Source organism: Syngnathoides biaculeatus, chromosome 16 (genome assembly GCF_019802595.1).
Source record: "Syngnathoides biaculeatus isolate LvHL_M chromosome 16, ASM1980259v1, whole genome shotgun sequence".
Lineage (NCBI taxonomy): Eukaryota > Metazoa > Chordata > Actinopteri > Syngnathiformes > Syngnathidae > Syngnathoides > Syngnathoides biaculeatus.
The window spans coordinates 13,608,232-13,628,158 of record NC_084655.1 but is presented as its reverse complement, the minus strand read 5'-3'; the positions used below and the strand labels follow the sequence as shown (position 1 = coordinate 13,628,158).

Genomic DNA, 19,927 nt, shown 5'->3' with positions numbered 1-19,927 from the left:
CAGCTTTACTGAAATCTCAAAACACTGCTGTATTTAATGTTGTCCAAGCCAATAAGAGTATAACTGGTAAAAATCCAAAGGCATTCTCATATCTTGTTGGGTATGAAAAATCTGCAATAGATTTTTTGGTCTCTTTCTAGGATGTATTGCAGATTTTGAGCATGTGCTGTATATACTGAATTCTTTGTCCAGTGTTAACGATGACAAAATTTTAATTAGAATCAGCTTTATTGGCCAAGTATGTAACAACATACACAACGCACTAGGATAATGAGGGGTAAGTCTAGGTGTTTACTTGTTTGGCAAGTGTTAGCAGTGCTGTGTTCCTGCTAGCTGGGGGCGGAATACAGACACCGACAAGGATGAACGAGACAAACTCACGCGGTAACTAAAATGTCTTACAGTTTAAGAACAGGAAATTAAGGAGCAGGATGCAATGTGTGCTGAACCCATTTGTATTACTTTATTCTCTCACCCATTGAGAACTGAAAATATATTGATAAGGATCGATAATGAAATCAGAATTGTATGATTCTTATCAATTTCCAACCACAGCACTTTGAACGCCTCAACAAGAATGAAAGTTAAAAACAAAAACAATCAAAAACAATGAATGTCTCCTGTAACATATATGATCTGCTATATATGAGGGAGGGAAAAATAATGTCATAATTGCGCAAAAGGACACCATTTGGAGTACACGGAGATCTCAAGTACTATTAACAGATTTTTTTTTTCATAATGGTTTTCTACAGTCCTGAGGGGGGGGGCTGCCTGAAAAAAATGATAATGTGATGAGCGCGTGCATGAATAAGACAGGTAAGACGTGAGGATGACATCAGCTCCTCTGGACGAAGCGGGGCAGAAAAGTATATTGACATCGTCTCACATGCTTTACAATTGACACCCTCATCTCCCTCGAGAGACTCGCTGGACACCAAATGCTCAGAGAGCATGAAAGATTGAGTCTGTGTGCATGTTTGTGTGTGGTAGAGTGAGGGAGGAGGGTGTGGGGGTGTCAGAAGGACATGAAACATATGCCGAGATGATGTGTCGTGCTCTGTTGACAATTGGTGGATGCAGTGACAGATGACGGGCTGACGTGTTTTGGTGTCAGTGCAGAACCAGTTTGGCTGGGAAATTGGACACAGTTATCACATCTGAGGAGATTAAAGATGGGGTCATGGGCTCAAAAGAAATACATCATTTGCATTGCCATGATGTTTTTGTGGAGATGAAATTCATCCACTCTAAACAGTTTTAATGCAGTCTTTCCATAATGCATTTAAAGTTACCAGTAATTCCAGAAAATTAGCATGTCAGCAATTCATTAAGGTTGTTTTGTATCACATAATTTACTTTAGCAAAGGACTGTCATACCTCTGATTTTGTTGCCCTGTTGTGAGCTGAATAATGTAAGCAGGCCTTTATGTGTCATCGTGTTTTTCATAAAACAAGCAGAAGAACCCTTGCCCCCCATGCCTAGCTGGGCATTAAATACAGTTAGAGCTGACCTGAGGATGAATCATCTAAATCGAGGTCCGTTCAGAGAGCAGCAATTTCGAATGGATTTCTACCTCAGGTTGCGCCAGCTTGACATTAAAGTTGTGGAGGCTCTGCCATATAGGTTTGTACTCATCAGTGAATCAGTTTGACCCCCTCATGAGAATATTTGCATCAGTGACTGTAATCTAGCTCTAATGACACTAATTATTTTCAGGACCACCATAAGCCCAGCGACAGGTGAATCAATCATTACATAATTACATTCCCCATGCAGTAAAAAAGCTGTGGAGATGGGCGGTGCTTACCCTGGGTGGAAACTTCCAAAGAAGTGAATAATTATGATTACTTACATTCTCTGTTTGGGGTTCTCAGAGATACATGTGTCAAATGACAGTTGCACAAATTGAATGGAACTACTAGTGACATTTGGCTCTAGTTCACCAATCAGACAGCGTCAGACAGTCATATGATTGCACTCTGCGGCCCCTCAAGGATGCAATTTTCAAATGGACTTGAATTGATGTGAAACATGGCTTAATATATATTTACCTCACTGATACAGTACAAACACAGACGACAAGAGTGAGAATATACGTGAGAGAAAGTGGATGGATGGGCTACAAAAAAAAGAGCAACTTTGTTATGCGATGTCCTTTGTGTCAGTATTTCAGCCTACAATAACTCCACTTGGAGCTTGAATCACACAAATGAGGCCGTTTTGGTTTGCGGTTACAAAATATAACAGCTGGTCAACCACAGCACATGAATAGAAAATGCTGTTGATCGGACCCATTCCATTCGAGCTCTCATTTCCTCGCTCCAGAAAGTGTTGTGCAGAAAAGCAATCTGCAATGCATGCACAGCACTGAAAGTAGAATGATACAATGTAAACTGGGAGCAAACCTGTTGTCTTGAATAATGAAAGACGTCAATGTATTTAATCAATGTGAGGGAATCTACTTGGAGTTCAACAAGATCACTGTATAAGTGATAATTAAGATCTGTTTGATCAATGTGCTGGGTCTAATGTTCTCAAATTAATTTAAGATTCCTTATTATGGATGAATTTTCCTATGATTAGTGTTGGCCTCCCACTACCCCTTCATGCTCATTTGTGTTTGGTGTCCATCTATCCCTGACACTTGTAGGATTTCCCATCACGTACAGCCACACTGTGCTAACTAATAAAATGTTTTAATGGTGGGTTCCTATTTTCTCTTGCCCCTGTCATGTCTGATTTTCTTTTTTTTTTTTTTCCAGCTCTCAATCTTCTAGTGTAGACAATTGCATACACATTTATTTATTTATCTGGAGATGTCTTTTTTCTGATTTCTTAATTAAACAACAAATACGGCTGTGTAAAAAAATGAGTAAAATGCAGCACACTCAACAGGAAATAAGGAGAGCAGTGTTGTAATGCCAGCATGCTGTGGCGGACAAAACACTGCACAATGAAAAATAGGCTATTGAGCGATGAAAATATTTGTGGATCCAATTCCAATACAGAGTGTCAGCATGTGGCTCAAAAGTCAATTTTGCGGCATCACATCGTAACTTCAGAAATGTTTAGGGAGGAAAACGAACAGAGAAAAAGGTTGAGTAAAAGCAAAAATGGGCTGAAGACATTTAAAAGAAAAAAAAAAATTGCTCACATGCAAGGGACGGGGAAGAAAGCCACAGAGCGAGCATGCAAGCATCGCCAGCCAAGTGAGATTGAAGCAGTATTGCGTCACACAAAGGCTACCCCTCTTTTGGCACCACAACAGTGAACAATATTTGGCAGGCACACCCGTAATCATGGATACCAGTCACGCAAACACAATACACACACTCTCCTGCTACCAAAAAAATAATACAAAATATGATTACCCTGCTCTTGTTTATATTGTACTACAGTGTACAAAACATATTACACAAACCCCTACAGTGTCAAGCAGTCTGCTCCTATACAGGTTGCCATTACCACATGGCTACCTCAACAAAGCCTCTGTTCTGGCTCACACATAACCATCTTAGATTAATGTCAATAATTCATCATACATTATCTTTACTGGATGATGAATATGACTGTATTTACCACTGCAGTCATGAAGTTATCCATCTAACACCCATTAAATTTCAAATAAGGGTAACTATACACATCTAAGTGTATGATTTATTTACAAAATATGGGCCAGAAAGGTTTGTACAGATGATGCTGAGTGGATGTTTTACTGTGCAAGGATGCAGAAGAAAAAGGTAATGTGTATTTATGCAGATGTTGTAGTTTTCATAAGATTTTTTTTTCTTCAGAGCAATAATCTCCACTTATTTATATGTCACTTAGTCCATTCAGCTTTTACTTTCCTACCATCTAGTCCCCTGTTTTTGTATTACTGGATGATGATTATGACTGTATTTAACACTGCAGTCATGAAGTTATCTATCTAACACTCATTAAAATTCAAATAAAGGTAACTATACACATCTAAGTGTATGATTTATTTACAAAATATGGGCCAGAAAGGTTTGTACATATGATGCTGAGTGCATGTTTTACTGTGCAAGGATGCAGAAGATACAGGTATGTGTATTTATGCAGATGTTATAGTTTTCATAAGATTTTTTGTCTTCTTCAGAGAAATAATCTCCACTTATTTATATGTCACTTAGTCCACTCAGTATTTACTTTCCTACCATCTAGTCCCCTGTTTTTATATTAGTACGACCAGTCCAATTTACTCTTTTGGTCCTGGATAACGAGTACATCAAATTATTTGGGGCATTTTAAAGAAGGTATGAATGTCTTAACCTGTTAATCTACAGTATGGCTACTATACTGTAGTTGAAGATGAAATATAAAAATCAATATAAAGACTGTAGTGCAATTTTGTTGTAATAGAAATTTTTAATGTATCGCAACTGAAAAAACACTTTTCCTCTTAGGAATTGCTCCATTTTCCAACTACATTGCCGTCTTATATACCGTCTGTACAGTTTATCAATTTATACACAATTTTATTGTGTCATTTTCATCAATTATTCCACACTAATACATACAAAGCCAGAGTTAACACTGATCTCACAGCCTTTGACCTTTCCTGGATCGGACTCAAAAGGCTCCCAGGTAAGATCAGATGTAATTTGTCCATCTTTCTGAACCAGGGCCAGCTGGATGTGCCTGGAAGACTTCCAACGAGAGGGGCCCGACGGCTTCAGCTGAATCAGATGCCTTCGCCACTTCTTAACATGACGGGGCAACATCTGTATTCCAAGCATCTTGTAATAGCTTCATTCCAGACTCTGGTCTCCGCTCCAGTCATGTCCAATCAAACATTGCACTTGAACACAACTGTTAAGATCATTCAGAAACATTTCATAGTTTTGAAACAGAGAAACAGTTTTTGATTTTGTGGTGTGGTCCCTCTCAGCAGCTGCTAGCGGTAAATCACCACCACGCCTGTTGCAGTTCACTGATGAGGCGAGAAAAGGCCTTCACATCAATATAAAATTATCCAAGCGATGCCTTGAGGTCCTATCCATCCATCTCTGGCATGGTGCAACTTATATCCCGTAGAGGCTGCCACTATATTTGCAATTCTGCTTAAAAAGACATATCGATACATCAAATGCCTTACAGGCTTGTACTCTATAATATGATCACACACTTTTCTTCCAAAGGGTCCAATACTTGTATTCCAGAAAGAAACTCCACTGACACCTCAAAGATTCATCCTGATTCAGTTTGATAACCTGCTGGGGATTCTTTTCGAGCTGTGATAAGATTCTCCTGTGAGGTTGAATAATGTGATTTCCACGTAATTGGAGGACTACATCTGGCCTAGGTGGTATAAAACCAGATTCCAAGACAAATATTGCTAATTCATACAGAGGACAGAAAGGTGTACGGTCATTCCGATGTCCGTTCACCGTGTCTGTATAATCTCTACCACGTAGAAAATGCACAGTTATTTCAACACGGATCACCAACCCCATTACCCAGTTTGCTTGACTCATAAAAAAAAAAAACCTCATATTTAACACCAGCTATATATGTATTATCGCCCAACTTTTCTTGTCCATGTTTTATTATGTTCCCTTTCGCACTCGCACACAGTTTTTGATCAATTCATGCAACAACCTGCGATGTCTTTTCCTATTTGTCTTGGAGACCATTCAGCACCTTAAAATGCTTTTTCATGCAAATTTTTTCACTTCCAGTGAATGCTCAGCATTTTAACCTTATTGAATAAGAAGAAAAATTTTCAATTTAAATTACCTGTTTATATGCAAATTCTTCAAAGCAGAATTATTTTTCTCTGTGTCCAAATTTGAGCCCACTCTGTCATGCTGTTAATCCGACTGTTATTGAACCACAAATATTTATTCTGTTTAGTTAAGAAAATAAATAACTGTAGTTTAACATTTGAATTTAGAAATAATATGGTGTCCTGGTTAAATTTGATTTCACAGATACAATTTCCTTCTACACGTAGTGAATTAAATATTACAGAAACATACGGTCAAAAAAAATATTTTGGGAATTAACAATTCCTTTTGGGGAGCTTGGGAATACACCTTACATTAGGTGGTGTTCTATGTATTTGAAATTCTTTAACCAGGAAAGCCTCCCGAGATTAAAAATCTCCTTTACAAGAGTGTCCTTAATGTGTTAGCGACTGCTGATAGTTTAAAGAGTGCAGTGGGCAGACATGTTGAAGCCTGAGTGCTAACAGACGATTAATTCCGGTGGACTTCTTATGGGTGCCAATGCACATTGCACAGAGCAGATGGCAGAAAAGAGACTATACAAATGACAACAGAAAACTTCAATTACATACATACACATTAATGAGGGTTGGGGTCATTCGAGTGAACATCTTTTCACACCATCACTGGAAGATTTTAACCTGAGAAGATTTCACTTCAATGTAGTAGACAATATTGGTGAGAGTGCCAACTCCACTACATAGCCAGAAGAGCAACTGAGTGTTTGTTTAGTAGGCATTTCTGATGTGTAAAATGTATAATTACCAGATGTAATCCGGAGTGATAACTGTCTGTTGTGTTTTAATGGGAGATTGTGCAATAATAGAACATCTTCAATTTCATGATGTAACTGTGGATAGGAAAACATCTAACGTCTCAGGAGAGAGTTTAAACTGACTGTAATCAATTTCAAACTGGCTGCAAGGGAGCTAGTTTTATTGCTTCCTTACATTACTTTTTAGTCGAGGCAAGGGTGTCGAATGATTACTCGGCCAATAAAAATGTATGAGTTTACAACAATTAACACAAAACACTATTTTGGACCACTGGTGTGATGAGTCTATTCTCAAGAGCTTCCCGTTAAAAGGTGGTTACCACCTTCAATTGTACAAGTGCAGTTTTCAGTAATAACCAACATTTGATCCGCGGTCTGCATACTGTATGTACTATTCCATCCATCCTTTTTTATTCTTTGCTAATGTTTTGCTGGGTTGAGGGGCATGGAGCATATCCCAGGTTTAACAATGACTGGATGTCAACAATCACAGGAGTGAGACGGAAAAACAAACGACATGCGGGCAACTTTAGAGCAGAATCATCAATTAACTAAACATATTGTGTGCGTTTTTGATCAGTGCGAAGTGTACAGAGAAAGACCCACAGAAGCACAAAGAGAACATGTAAATTCTGCACAGAAACCCACAACTTGTGTGATATGATACCACTTAAGAGCAGCCTACACAATATTAGAAACCACGCCTTGTGCCAGTGCGCCAAGTGTCCTCATTCATCTCGATAATGTCCCTCTTTTCTAGTATAGTACATCAATCAGTTGCTTGTCAGTTGCTAAGCAAGCCACTGAAAATTTGTGGCCATTTCATGTATTTCTTATTTTCAACTATGGCTGAGGTGAGTGAATTAATTATATTGATTGAGTTTTTTTTTTAAATACAAACATGATAAATAGCTTATAAGAGTGATTATTTTTTTCTTGAGTCATGCTCAGATAAATGTCAGTTTTAAGCTTCTTTTTAACCATTTAATTGACATGTTCACTGTGTTATCATACAGGCTATTTTTAAACTGTACACCCTACTTTGTGGCAGTGGGCAATAAATGATGCCGCAGTGTTCATTTGTTTCTTTCCAACGCACTCTGAGGGTTACTATACCATTTATTCATCCATGAACATTTATTGAAAATATATACATATCCATACACTTTGTATGGAATACAGTACCTACATCATCCTTTTTATAGCCTAGGAGTCACTATTTTGACGTAATTGCTAGTTTTCATTTGAATTAATTGCCACTTTTTTTATTTCACAGATTAATGTTTTATGACATTCCATCACAGTGAGCCATCTCAAATTCACTTCTTTTTCTCAGGTAAGCAGCGTAGCTAGAAGTCAAACAGCTTTGGCATTAGCTTCAATCTACATGGGGGGAGGTGGGTTAATACTTTATTTCCTTTTTCTGTCAAAGAAATATGGATTGGCCCTCCACGGGCTGCAGCTGACGCCTTTCCAGGGTGGGAGGAGGAGAGAACTGCGCTTCAACAACGTGACTCGAGCCCGAGAACAGGCGAGGAGATGAGTGAGGTTGAATTTGGTTCAATGAAGCCAACACAATACAAGAACGACCCCTACCGGACTCTAAAGGAACATCCCCATGCACCCGCGGCCAATTTAGACTCTTCTGTAGACTCCAAATGTAAACCTCCAAGCCTCATTCACGATTTCATCACGTTCCAATAAGAAGAAAATATCGCAAGTAAAAACGTGTACTTTATAGAAAAGAAGCAAAGTGGGGGGTGACGATACTACGAATGTGGTTCTTGAAACGGGACACTAAAAGTTCTCCCAATAAGACGTAATCAACTAATTTAGATGAAAAATGGAGAAACATCTTTCCCTTCTACTACCTAAATTGTTCTTTTATATTTCTTTGGGTAAAACGTGTTTCAAGGAGTTGAGCGCCCGACATGCCACAAAAGGCAAAACGAGGATGAACTTGCGCAACTAAACGAGATATGTTTTTTGATTTTACATTTTCAGCCAGGTAAAGGGTGCAAATGATCTTTAGAGACAGTATGGGCCAGGTATAAGGGGAATGTCATTACATTGATGCGCCTCAAAGCAGCCTGCATGCGCTCTCCTCACTGCGCAACTGGATGAAAAATGAGCTAATTAGAGCGTATAACAGATCCATGCAGATATTTTTGCCCTATATATTCAATTTGCCCTGACTGATAAGATTGTTTTTCTATCGATGCTATTTAAAGTAGACGTGTGCGCATAGTGCGGTGTGGGTGCAGCACTTTGGCTCGGGGACGCCTGTGGGGGACCCGCAGAGCGCATCAGCAACGTTGGGGGAAGTGGGGAGGGGGATGGGGGGGGAAGGGTGTTTGATCCCCACCGTGCAACGTCAAGAGAAAAATGGCAACTACTTACAACATCTCCCTTCCACAGAGCTCCAAAATCGTAGCGTGAGATGACATTGCAGCGGTCCTCTCTTTCTTCTGAGAAAACGTGCAGCTTGGGATGGTGCTCACTCTCAAACACTGCACAGCAGGGTGGGGGGGAACAAGCCACCCAATACCTGGAGAGCAACAATTTCCACCGTATCCCCCCGAAAATGAAAAGAATAGAGTGAAATTCCACTGTGTTGTCACTTTGGGACGGCGGTGCTGCAAAGAGCATCAATGTTGTAGTAATCCAATCTTCGTCGTGCGTGCGCCTGCGGCTGATTCTCCACTGCAATCTCTGCTGGCCCCGCGCATGGTGGGGGCTCAAGCAGCATCTATGAGATCACAGCTCTCGGTATCCCTGTCATTGCCGTCCCGGGGCTGAGAAGAAAGAGGAGGCAGGCTGGACGCGCACATTCGTGGACCAGTAGAGAGCTCCTGCAGCCTGCAGAGCGTGCATGCATGGGACCCGCTTTCTCTCTCGCTCCCTCCCTTCCTCTCTCACTCCATCGTCGTGCACGTTTGTGTTTATGTGATGTGCGCACTGAATGTGCTCTGGCGCGCGTGTCTTTTCCTCCATGTGCCCTCACTGCAGAGAGCTGCTGGGCTGATGGACGGACTCTTGGGTGGTTTTCTCATCTCTTCTTCTAAAGCTCCCCAAGGACGAGGAGCGATGAGTTGAATCCTACACACAACCACGTTAAGCAGCCATTCTTTCAATGAAGGAAAAAGACGCAGTCTATCAGAATTTTTTTTTTTTTTTTTTATCTAGTCAATTCAGCTGGAAAGTGGAGCACATGGAGCAGAACTGAGAAATGCTGCAAAGAAGCAACGGTGCATAGAGAAAGGATCAACGCTGATGAAAGTCAACTACTCCATCTTGAGTCATGAGCAATGGGCATGGAAGGCTTTTAGAAACAAGCCACAGTCGGTGTAATTTAGAGTGGGGAGCATATGTAAGGTGTTAATATGTTGGCATTTTAAATTTTTTTTTGTGCTAAAATCCGTTAAAATTTCATCCACCTCAGATCATTACTGTTGCGGTGTTTGCCTGGCCATGGAAACCAATGCGAGTGAGGTACAATGTGCTTAAACAACTGTAATTGATCGCTCCCACCATTTGTCGCTGTGACAATGCAGTCACGCCATTTTTAGTAAGCTCTCAGTGTTTTACCGTGTTGAGCAGGAAGGATGACTGTCAAACTGATTACGCTTTATTTGAGCCTACATCTCAGGTGTCAGAATTGAATAAAGCATAAGATTCAAACATGGTTTGATTATATGTGAACAAGATGCCTAAATTGACTAATTAAGAGGTGTGTCCCAAGTACCTTTTTTGTTGCAACTCTACTAATGCCATACACACACACACACAACCACAGGGGAAAAAAAAAAATGTACAAAGCAAAATTGTAATAAAAATGTACCACTGGGAGATTAAAGTGCCACACAGTTCCCCAGGAGCTCATTTCAGAGGATCACAAACCACATTATACCATGTCACTGCAAAAATAGTATTACCCTATAGCCTTGCCGTCCAAATAAGATCCCAGTTGACACGCCACATAGGTCATATCATCTTAATAGAAGTGGGCCATTGTAGACAGTGAGATACAAATGGACTGGCCTCTAAAATAATGCCAAAGCAATGTTTTCTGAGATTTATCTGCTAAATACATCACAAGTGCAAAAAGAGGAAAAAAAAACACACTTTGTGACAATTCAAAAGTTTAAATACAGTTATATAAATCGGTAATTGTGAGTTGGTGTCATTTCTGGGCACTCCTTTGTTTTTCCTTTATTGTCTAGCTACCCACCCCCCTTTCGAGATTTTACTCCAAGATATATGTTTGAAGAATATCAACACGATCTGACTTTTTTTTCATCCTCATTTATGATGCTAGTCATTTTTGCTTCTAACATCACCTCTGCGATGAATGCATCCTGGAGAAGATGGGCAGAAGGACGAAAGCGGACATTAAAGTGAAGTACAATAAAATGAGAGCGGAGAGAATGGAACAGCAGATATGAACCATTAGTCTACATTGATCACTTCGGCCATTGTGAGGTTTCTTGCCAACAGACAAACTTGTGGCTTTTAGAAAACTGCAGTTGTTTGTTCATATTCAACCATTGGGAGTGATGTCGTGAACGGTGTGAGTACAATAATGGAATTCCAGCTTGTCCTTAAACTAGTCGGTGCAGAGTTGATTCATGTTCCTTGCCCTCATCTATACTTCATCTACTTCACAAAACAACTGTGAAACAAGAAGGAGTATAACAGTTGACCTTCAGTATGCCGATGTGAAAGGAGCAGCGGGCTCTTCTTTGCTCAGTCCTCTGGGCCTTCGGTCCACAACTTCGTAAACCTTGAAACCACCAAGAGCCCACTGGAAGAACAGCAGGCGGCCCACCTGAGGACTGACTCTTTGGTCTAAAGCAGTGCTTCCCAAATAGTGGGGCGCGACCCCCTGGGGGCTCACTTTGCAATGCCAGGCAGGGTGGGGTCTGGGTGGGAACCTGAAGAAAATGATTTGCTGTACTGTAACAATGTGTAACTGCACATCAACTGCAGTAGATGCAGTGGTGCTCCCATTGTTCTGGGAGTGTTTCCTCTATCGAAGTAGCATTTATTGTAACATCATCACAAGTTGTTTTGTTCATTTTTTGTTGTAAGTTAAAGTTTTCTATATTGGTAAGTTAATGATTCACTTTTTTTACTTATATTTATAATTTCCATTTCAGGGAAATTGACGCACTTTATTTTGTGTTACAAACAGAAAACATTAATACATTTGTTCTTTTTTGTAATTTGATCTATACCTTTTTTTTGTATTTTCTTCAATGTTTATAAGGATTAGATTAGATTATACTTTACATACAATATTATATCGCAATATACTCAAGGGGGCTGTGAGTGGGTGGGAGGTCCACAATTTTTTTTTGTTCATTCTTCCTGGGGGGGGTCATAACAGAAAAATTTGAGAAGCACTGGTCTAAAGCCACAGAGGAGGTGCTTCCAAAGTTTAATTTCATCAACCGGTTCATTTAAATGATATTTTTATTGAAAAAGAAATGCCATAATGTTAGTTTGTTATTATTTTTGTTGTATTTTTCTGTGTGTAAAGCATTTTCTTCAGCTGTGGTTCATTTGTTCCATTTTCTTAATAAAAAGTAACAGCTTGACAGAGCTCAAAAACAGGGGTTAGGGTTTTATAATTCTTGGTCTTTGTATTTTTACAAAAGAGTCTCACAGGAATATTATTTAGACACCTGGAAACCATTTTTCCAGATCATTTCATCGACGAACATAATCAGTTATAAGTTACAATTTATAATGTGAGGTGGATCTTAAAATGAAACCTCCAATTTTATAATTGTTAAATACCATGACTAAGTAATCCAAGCCATCTATGATGTGAGTGTGTAATTGGAGGACATTTTTTTAACGTTCCTGTCATCCTCAATGATTATAAATATGAATGTTGTCCAATGGCTTTTTCCAGATCTGACTGGAGCACATATTAAAGATGTGTACTTGTAGATGTGTATGTATATTTCACAGGCTAGAGCAAGCAAAAACAAAAAGAGATAAATCAGAACAGGAGCTGGAAATGCAAGAGGACAAGATGCGAGGGAAGAAGATGAAGGGAGCCTTTGTCAAGATAAAACAATAAATAAAGCAAGATACATCTAAAAACAGTCAGCAAAGCAGGTAAGGACTACACATTGTTCCAAATATTGTGTGTAGTATAAATACGGTTTGGAAATCTATCCATAATTGCATCCACTCATTCATTTTCCATAAATCTTGTCATCATTAGGGTGGCGGGTAAGTTGGAGCCTTTCCCAGCTGACCTTGGGCAAGAGAGTACACACTGGAACGGTTGCCAGCCAATCATTGGCACTTATTGACAACCAACCTTTCACACTCACATGCAGTACACACTGAACCGGAATCCTGTACATAAGAACTTGAGCACTTTTGCTGGCATCAGCAGCTGTCTGGCGCAATTGCAATCTGCATTTAATGAGCAAGCTATGACTACACACTGAAAAGACATCTTCCCTTTTGATTGTCTCCTGGCACATGCTCTTTACCTATTAAATTCACAAGAGGACATTGTAAAGCTGTTGTGTCCATATTCCTAAAATTTCCCTCACTATAATTCCAGTGCAGTATAGGAATATTCACTGTGGGACAACTAGTGTGTATGTGTGTGTGTGTGTGTGTGTGTGTGTGTGTACTCATTTGAAAATGCTCGGGGGTGTCTGTCTGTGATGTCCGCGTGTGTATGTGCGCACTCGCGTAACATACGGTGGCAGTAGGAGTGCGGGTGTTCCTGGGTCACCAAACAGCTGTCTGGGAGACGGAATGGCCGCAAGGGCTGTGCAATGCGTGCGCGCACACTCCCACGCACATCTCTCCAATGCGGTAATGTGATTAATCAATTCCCATTTAATCTCTCTCTTTCATACACAAAGGATAACTGACAAAACGGTGGCCCCTGTGTTGAAACACTAAACACACATTATTTCTATCTATCCATCTCCATTCTATTTCATTCTCTACATTACAGCCAAGAAGGAGACTGATACTTCATTGATGAAGAAAGAGTGGGGAATAACATTCATGAGAAAGGACTTAAGATGGCAGGGGGGGTGCAAGAAAGGTGGCTAAAGATGGAGTGAGATACACAGGGAGACATAGAAACAACCGGGCACCAGGAATGAATGAAAGTATCTGTTCTAGCCGCTCAAAAAAAAAAAAAAAAAAAAAAAGACATTCCAAAATTGTACTTTATTAAAAAAATACAATAATATTCTTAAATGGTATGTAAAAAAAAAAAAAAAAAAAAAAAAATCAAACACTTGTTGAAATTTGGCTTCAATTTTCAATGGTCTGTATGTTTGCGCACCAGGGTTTAGTATAATACACAGACATTTATAATGGACAAAGAAGAGTTTTACAACAAATTGACTCGGTAAGCTAAAGTACACCAAAAAAAAAAAAAAAAAAGTAATTTTTCAGGAAGGATAAAGTACATAAAACTGAGTACTTTATATATTGTCCGTCTACATGTGTTGCTATGCTGCTTGTGTTTAAACATCCACTGTTTAAAACTTTTTTACTAAAACACAGATGCTCATCTCGTTATCCCATCGAACCTATTTTTTCCCTTTATGTTTTCAAGTTATGTACACTAGCAATTTTCTCCAAACATCACCAAATTGAGTGTGTTTGTTTGGAATGCAGCACTACAAACATTGTCAACATTGTTTTTAGTAAATTGGCAGAACAATCCCTGCATTTTCATTCTAAATTCACAGAAATGATGGTGAAATTCAAGACAGGCATCATCAGGGCAGCTGTAGCAATGTGCAAAATTGTTGTTGATCATCATCACTGCTGGCATAAAACAACAAGCTTCATATGTTGTGCAGATCTTCCATTCAGCAAAGAAATACCTATGGGGCATGTGTTTCCTTAAAAAAACTACAGTCCTCAGATTAAAAAAATAATAGCTATAACAACTTTAAGAGAACTGACAAGGCAGCTTGTGAAGAACTTCAGAAGGCGGAGCCGCTTTTGGGAGAATGGGGGGGGTGTGTTTGTTCTTTCAGCTTTCAATTTTTCTCAGCGCACTTCAGGTGTTTTGACAGCCACTGATTCCTTTTATGGGCGTTTGGTTATATTTCAACTCCCTTTTTAAGATGTACAAATGTGCTCCCCCTTTTTAAGGTAACAAATACTACAGGCGTGTCACAAAATGGCTGCCATTTTTTTTCCAGGACATCTACAAAAAGGGACTGACTAATTTTCCATTTTTTTTTCTCCAGGGAAATAGTCTTAAAATGTCCCCTTTTTAATTTTTTAAAAGTGGCATATTCACCCTAATTTTCATTCTAAAACACACCCCTTTACCTAAAAATGGAAGATGCTCAAGACCCATGACCATCCTGAGTGTGAGGCCAGGGAGAGAAAGCACTTTACCATGTACAGTGGTTAATGAACATATACATTGAACAATATGGCCTTCAGTACAGAGCCAAGGGCCTCACTGGCCACTTATCTGCAGGTTCTATTGTTACAGTCAAGTGCTAGGAAGTACATTCAACCATGTGTATTGCATGTGTGCATTGTAGCTACCTGACACCCACCTGTAAGATCTGGTCCAAGCACAGTTGCTATCTGGATCAATGACACCACCTTCTCTTCCCAGTCCTTGCAATCGTTCATGATGTGGAAAGACACAGATGCTTCTCATATTTTTCAACTGAGGTTTTTCTTCAAATGGCCAACTTCTTGCCCTGCTCTTGGAGGCCAGCTGCCATTTTGTGAAGCTAATGAGTTACATGATGACCGCCTCTTCTCCAATTGGCTGGGATTTGCCAAACTGCAGCAAACCTGTTTTCAAGAAAAAAGGTGTCTGAACATTCAGAACAAGTTTGCTGTTGTTTGGTGATGTGCCCAAATGACCAAACTTGTCCAAACATTTTATAAAAAACAACAGCAAACACAAATCCAGGTTTATAGAGGCAGTTTAAACAAATCTGAAAATAAACGAAAAAAAAAACTTTTTTTCAAACTTTCCTTGATGTAGCCTATATTTTAATGTGCACTTTTTTTTCTTTTACTTTGACTTAGGGTATGTACCGGAGCCGAGTCAGTAAAAAAATAAAAATGTGTAGAATGTGTTTTTGGATCCTTGTATGTCTATCTGCCACGTGATTGGCTGGTGCTGAGTCCAGGTTGTAGCTTGCACCTAACCATACTGGATAGGCTCCAGCTCACGTGTGACCTTAATGATAACAAGTGATCCACAAAAGTGGGCTCTCAGAACTAGATAAAGCTAAGCGACAGGAAATTTTTACCAATTTATACTCTAGTCACAAGATTACTCTGTAAACAAATTCACTGCAGCTCACCCTCTGGCTACTGTACTTTTGTCAATAAGTCCAACTCATTTGAAATATCCATCCATCCATATTCCGAGCCAGACATACAGTGTTTAGAGATATAATATACTGTATGTTTACATAGGCTATGTCAAAATGATACAAAATAATCTTCATTGTTTTTCACTTCTATAAAAATGGGTTGCGACTCTGCAACAATAAGAAAATGTGAGTCCTAGTTCTAGAAAATGGATAAATGGATGGATGGGTGTATAAAATGAATAGAGGTACATCTCAATAAATTAGATTTTAAAATGTAATTGAAATATTTATTGTAATGATGTAAATAAATTGTCCAACAGACACCTAAAAAGGATTGTAGATGTGACGTTTTAGCTGGAAAATGGAAAAGAGAACATAGCCCAAAGCTTCACAAAGTTCAACTACTAATTTAACAATAAATCACATCCTTAGTCATATCCAGGCTTCTTTTGCACAATGTATTTATGTATCACAATAAGTTGGAATAAATATACTCTATTATGCATCTCTAAAAAGTGTGCACACATACCTAATGTTGTGGCTTGCAGTGAGTGTATGAGATGATGGCGTTCAGAGCATCGTACAGATAGCAAAATTCTGTGCTGAAGTGCAAGCTGCAAGTAGGTGAAAGACTTGTGTGAAGAGGAGATAAGCGGCCAGACGCGTACAGTATAGCGATGAGTATGAGTCAATCTTTTAAAGTCACACTTCAAAGAAAGTTTAAGCCCAAAAGAGAGATTCTTGTTTAATGGACACTGCTGAAGTCAGCCTCATCAGTTTAGCTCAAACTAATGTCAGATATGGTGGAGCACAGTTGCATTTAAAATCAGCACACTTCCTCTTGGCGTAAACCAATGTTATCCATCAAACGTAGAACGTGTTATATTTTTCCATAATTTTAATAAATTAAACCTGCCACCGTCAAGCCATAAATTAATAGTTTAAAAAAAAAAAAAAAACACAAGCCGCTTATTGAAGGAGGTGGTGGTGGAGACGTTTTGCTCCCTTAATACAAAGTCAAGTCAGATGCAGAAACACATGCTCATGCATTAAAAGGTTAAACTCAGCGTATAAAGGTATCCAAATGTAAATGATGGATTTGATTTGTGCCCAGAATGGATGGGGTAAATACAGCCCACAAAAACAATAAATAAAACCCAACCCAAAAAACTGCTACTGTGCATATTGTATCGATCCATCCATCTATTATCCAAGCCACTTATCCTCACAGGAGAGCCGGAGCCTATCCAAGCTGTGTGGAGTTTGCATGTTCTCACCGTGCCTGTGTGGGTTTTCTCCGGGCACTCCGGTTTCCTCCCACATCCCAAAAACATGCAACATTAATTGGACACTCTAAATTGCCCCTAGGTGTGATTGTGAGTGCGGCTGTTTGTCTCCATGTACCCTGCGATTGGCTGGCAACCACTTCAGGGTGTACCCTGCCTCCTGCCCATTGACAGCTGGGATAGGCTCCAGCACTCCTGTGAACCTGAGGAGGATAAATGCCTAAGAAAATGGATGGATATATATATATATATATATATATATATATATAAACATTTAAAATACTGAAGATTATATAGTGTCTTTCTCCAATTATAAGCGTAATGCCACGGCTGTTCTTAATGAATACCATTGGTAATGAACAATTTTTATTTCAGTTATATTTCATTTGGTCATTTCATGGTTCCCAAACATTTTTTGCAGCACCCACTCATTTGGTCATTTCATGGTTCCCAAACATTTTTTGCAGCACCCACTTTTGGCGATGAAATTATGTTCATAATAATCAATAATCACTACAGTGGTCACTTTTACAGTTGAAAAAATACACTGGTGAGTTTATCAAGCCACCAAAGATAAACTATTTTTTTCCGCTAAAATGTAACATCTTGACTTCCTGCAGTCATTTCAGTGGCTGGTGTCAGCTCGGTGGTAAATTAGAGCCATCTGCTGGTCGTAACTTAGTAATGAAAAGTATTTATGGTAGCCCTGGACCCCCCCCCCCCCCACACACACACACACACACACTTTGAAAACCACTGACATAACCTAACATATTTTTCTGAAATTATATTTAAACCTCGATTGCTTTGATTTACTTAGCACGTTTGTCCTCATTATGTGCACAGATGAACTGTAGACTTTGGGCATAAGGCCGGTACACCCTGGACTGGTTGGCAGCCCATCGCATGGAACGTCGACAAAGAATCATTCACATTCATATTCACACTGTTATTGACTAATCGATTTACAGATTCAGAAGCTTTCATTCACCAGTTCGTTTCTGGAATGTGGGACACAGGCGGAATACCGTACCCAGAGACCCACACAAACATAAAGAAAAGCCGGAAGATTAAATGGCCCCAGAAAGGACCAAAGTCCAACAGCAGTTACTTAAAGGCTAAAAAAGATTATACTTTGCTATTTTATCACAAGTTAATAGAAAATGCATTTACCGTGGTATCATATAAAATACAGGAATGCAATGAATCAACTATGTGCAGTACATTCTGGTCATGCGTTTTCATCAGGTTCCTGTTTTTTATTATTATTATTATTATTATTATTAAATACTGTCATCTAGCGTTCAAGACAAGGAATTGGCCTGCTCTGGAATAATGACCTAATTTCAAAAACACTGTGACGACTACCACTGCTGCTGCTACTGCTGCTACGCCCACTACTAAGACTACTACTAATAATAATAACTGGCTTGTGAAATATATTATGGTTTTGATCAGGATTTTCTTCTTGACACTGCTTTTTTCATCTTTCTTGCCACACTTTTACCTATTCATTGTCATAATTTATTTAAAGCTAGAGCTAAAATTAAGTAGAGTAATATTCCCTAGATGTATTCACATTTAATTTTATGTATGTGTGCATGTAGCAATATGTCCATATATAGTGGATGTATTCATCGCAAACTTACTGTCCATCAAAATACTAAATGGTGCTGCTCCAAAAAATATTGAATATATATATATATATATATATATATATAGGCACTGAGATTTTTGCATGTTTAACAGTGAATTTTCCTGGAAATGTGTGGTTGCACATTCGACAATAACGAATGATGTGGCCAAGCTAAAATAAATCCTCTATAAATAAAGACAAAAAAATAAAGCCGACAAAATGTTTCATTTAAATGAAAAAAATCCTGTATTTTTTTTTTTTTTTAATTGACAGGTATACATCCTCCTGGACAATGAGGCCGTCACAGTAATCATCAGAGATACAACATGGGAGAGTGCCTCCACTTTTCCTTCCTCTCTTTCTCAGTCTCTCTCTTTCAGGGATGGAGAAAAAAAAAACTTTATTGCAGACTTTCTCAAGACACAGACTCCCCTCATAATAAGGCCTGGGGGTTTCTTGGTGCCTGGGCCAACCACCAAAGGGGTTCAACTGGGAGAGGAGAAACAACAAGACCCCTGCTTTGTCCCAGACATATTAGCAGTTTCCGAGTCTGAAACAGCGCCGCATTGAGGATCTTCAGCTCCACTTTGAGGCCGCATTATTGTCAATCCAGAAAAATGTATTGGAAAGTTAAAAGGCTTTTACAGAGCATAAGGGCTTACGCTATTCCTACATCAAATATATACTGTATCAAGTAATCCATTTGCAAAGTTCTAACATGTTGAGAGTATTAAGAGAAAAGTGGAAAAAAGGTTCACCTTAACGATAAAAGAACATTGGTTCTTAACAACAGGACCAACAGGTTTCTATATCTTTCTATAAAACTGTATTATGATGATGAGGTTTCCTCATAGAGCAAATAACCACCCAGTATTGCATTGGACAATAAAGAAATGGGTCTTCTTTTAATTAGTATTATATCAGATACCAATTAATCAGAGCCCAGTGCTTAGGTAGTCGGTCTACAAATGGAAACAGTTTAAAATGTAAATATTAAAGTCTCTAAAACATCCACATAATTCTTTCCCCAAAATTTTTTTTCTAAATTAGAACATGCAATAGTCCTAAACTGCTTCCTCAAAAATAGGAGTTATATAGTGAGATCCAAGGATCTGTAAAT

General features: G+C 39.0%; 1 protein-coding gene across 1 annotated transcript in view; it reads right to left on the bottom strand.

Annotated features, from left to right (window-relative positions):
• grin2aa (glutamate receptor, ionotropic, N-methyl D-aspartate 2A, a) overlaps nt 1–15,498 on the bottom strand; it is a 137,214-nt gene extending 121,716 nt beyond the window's left edge. Inside the window, exon 1 of the mRNA XM_061846141.1 lies at nt 15,106–15,498. The gene's annotated coding sequence lies outside the window, so the exon portion shown is untranslated. The remainder of the gene's footprint in view (nt 1–15,105) is intronic.
• Nucleotides 15,499–19,927: the final 4,429 nt, after the last annotated feature.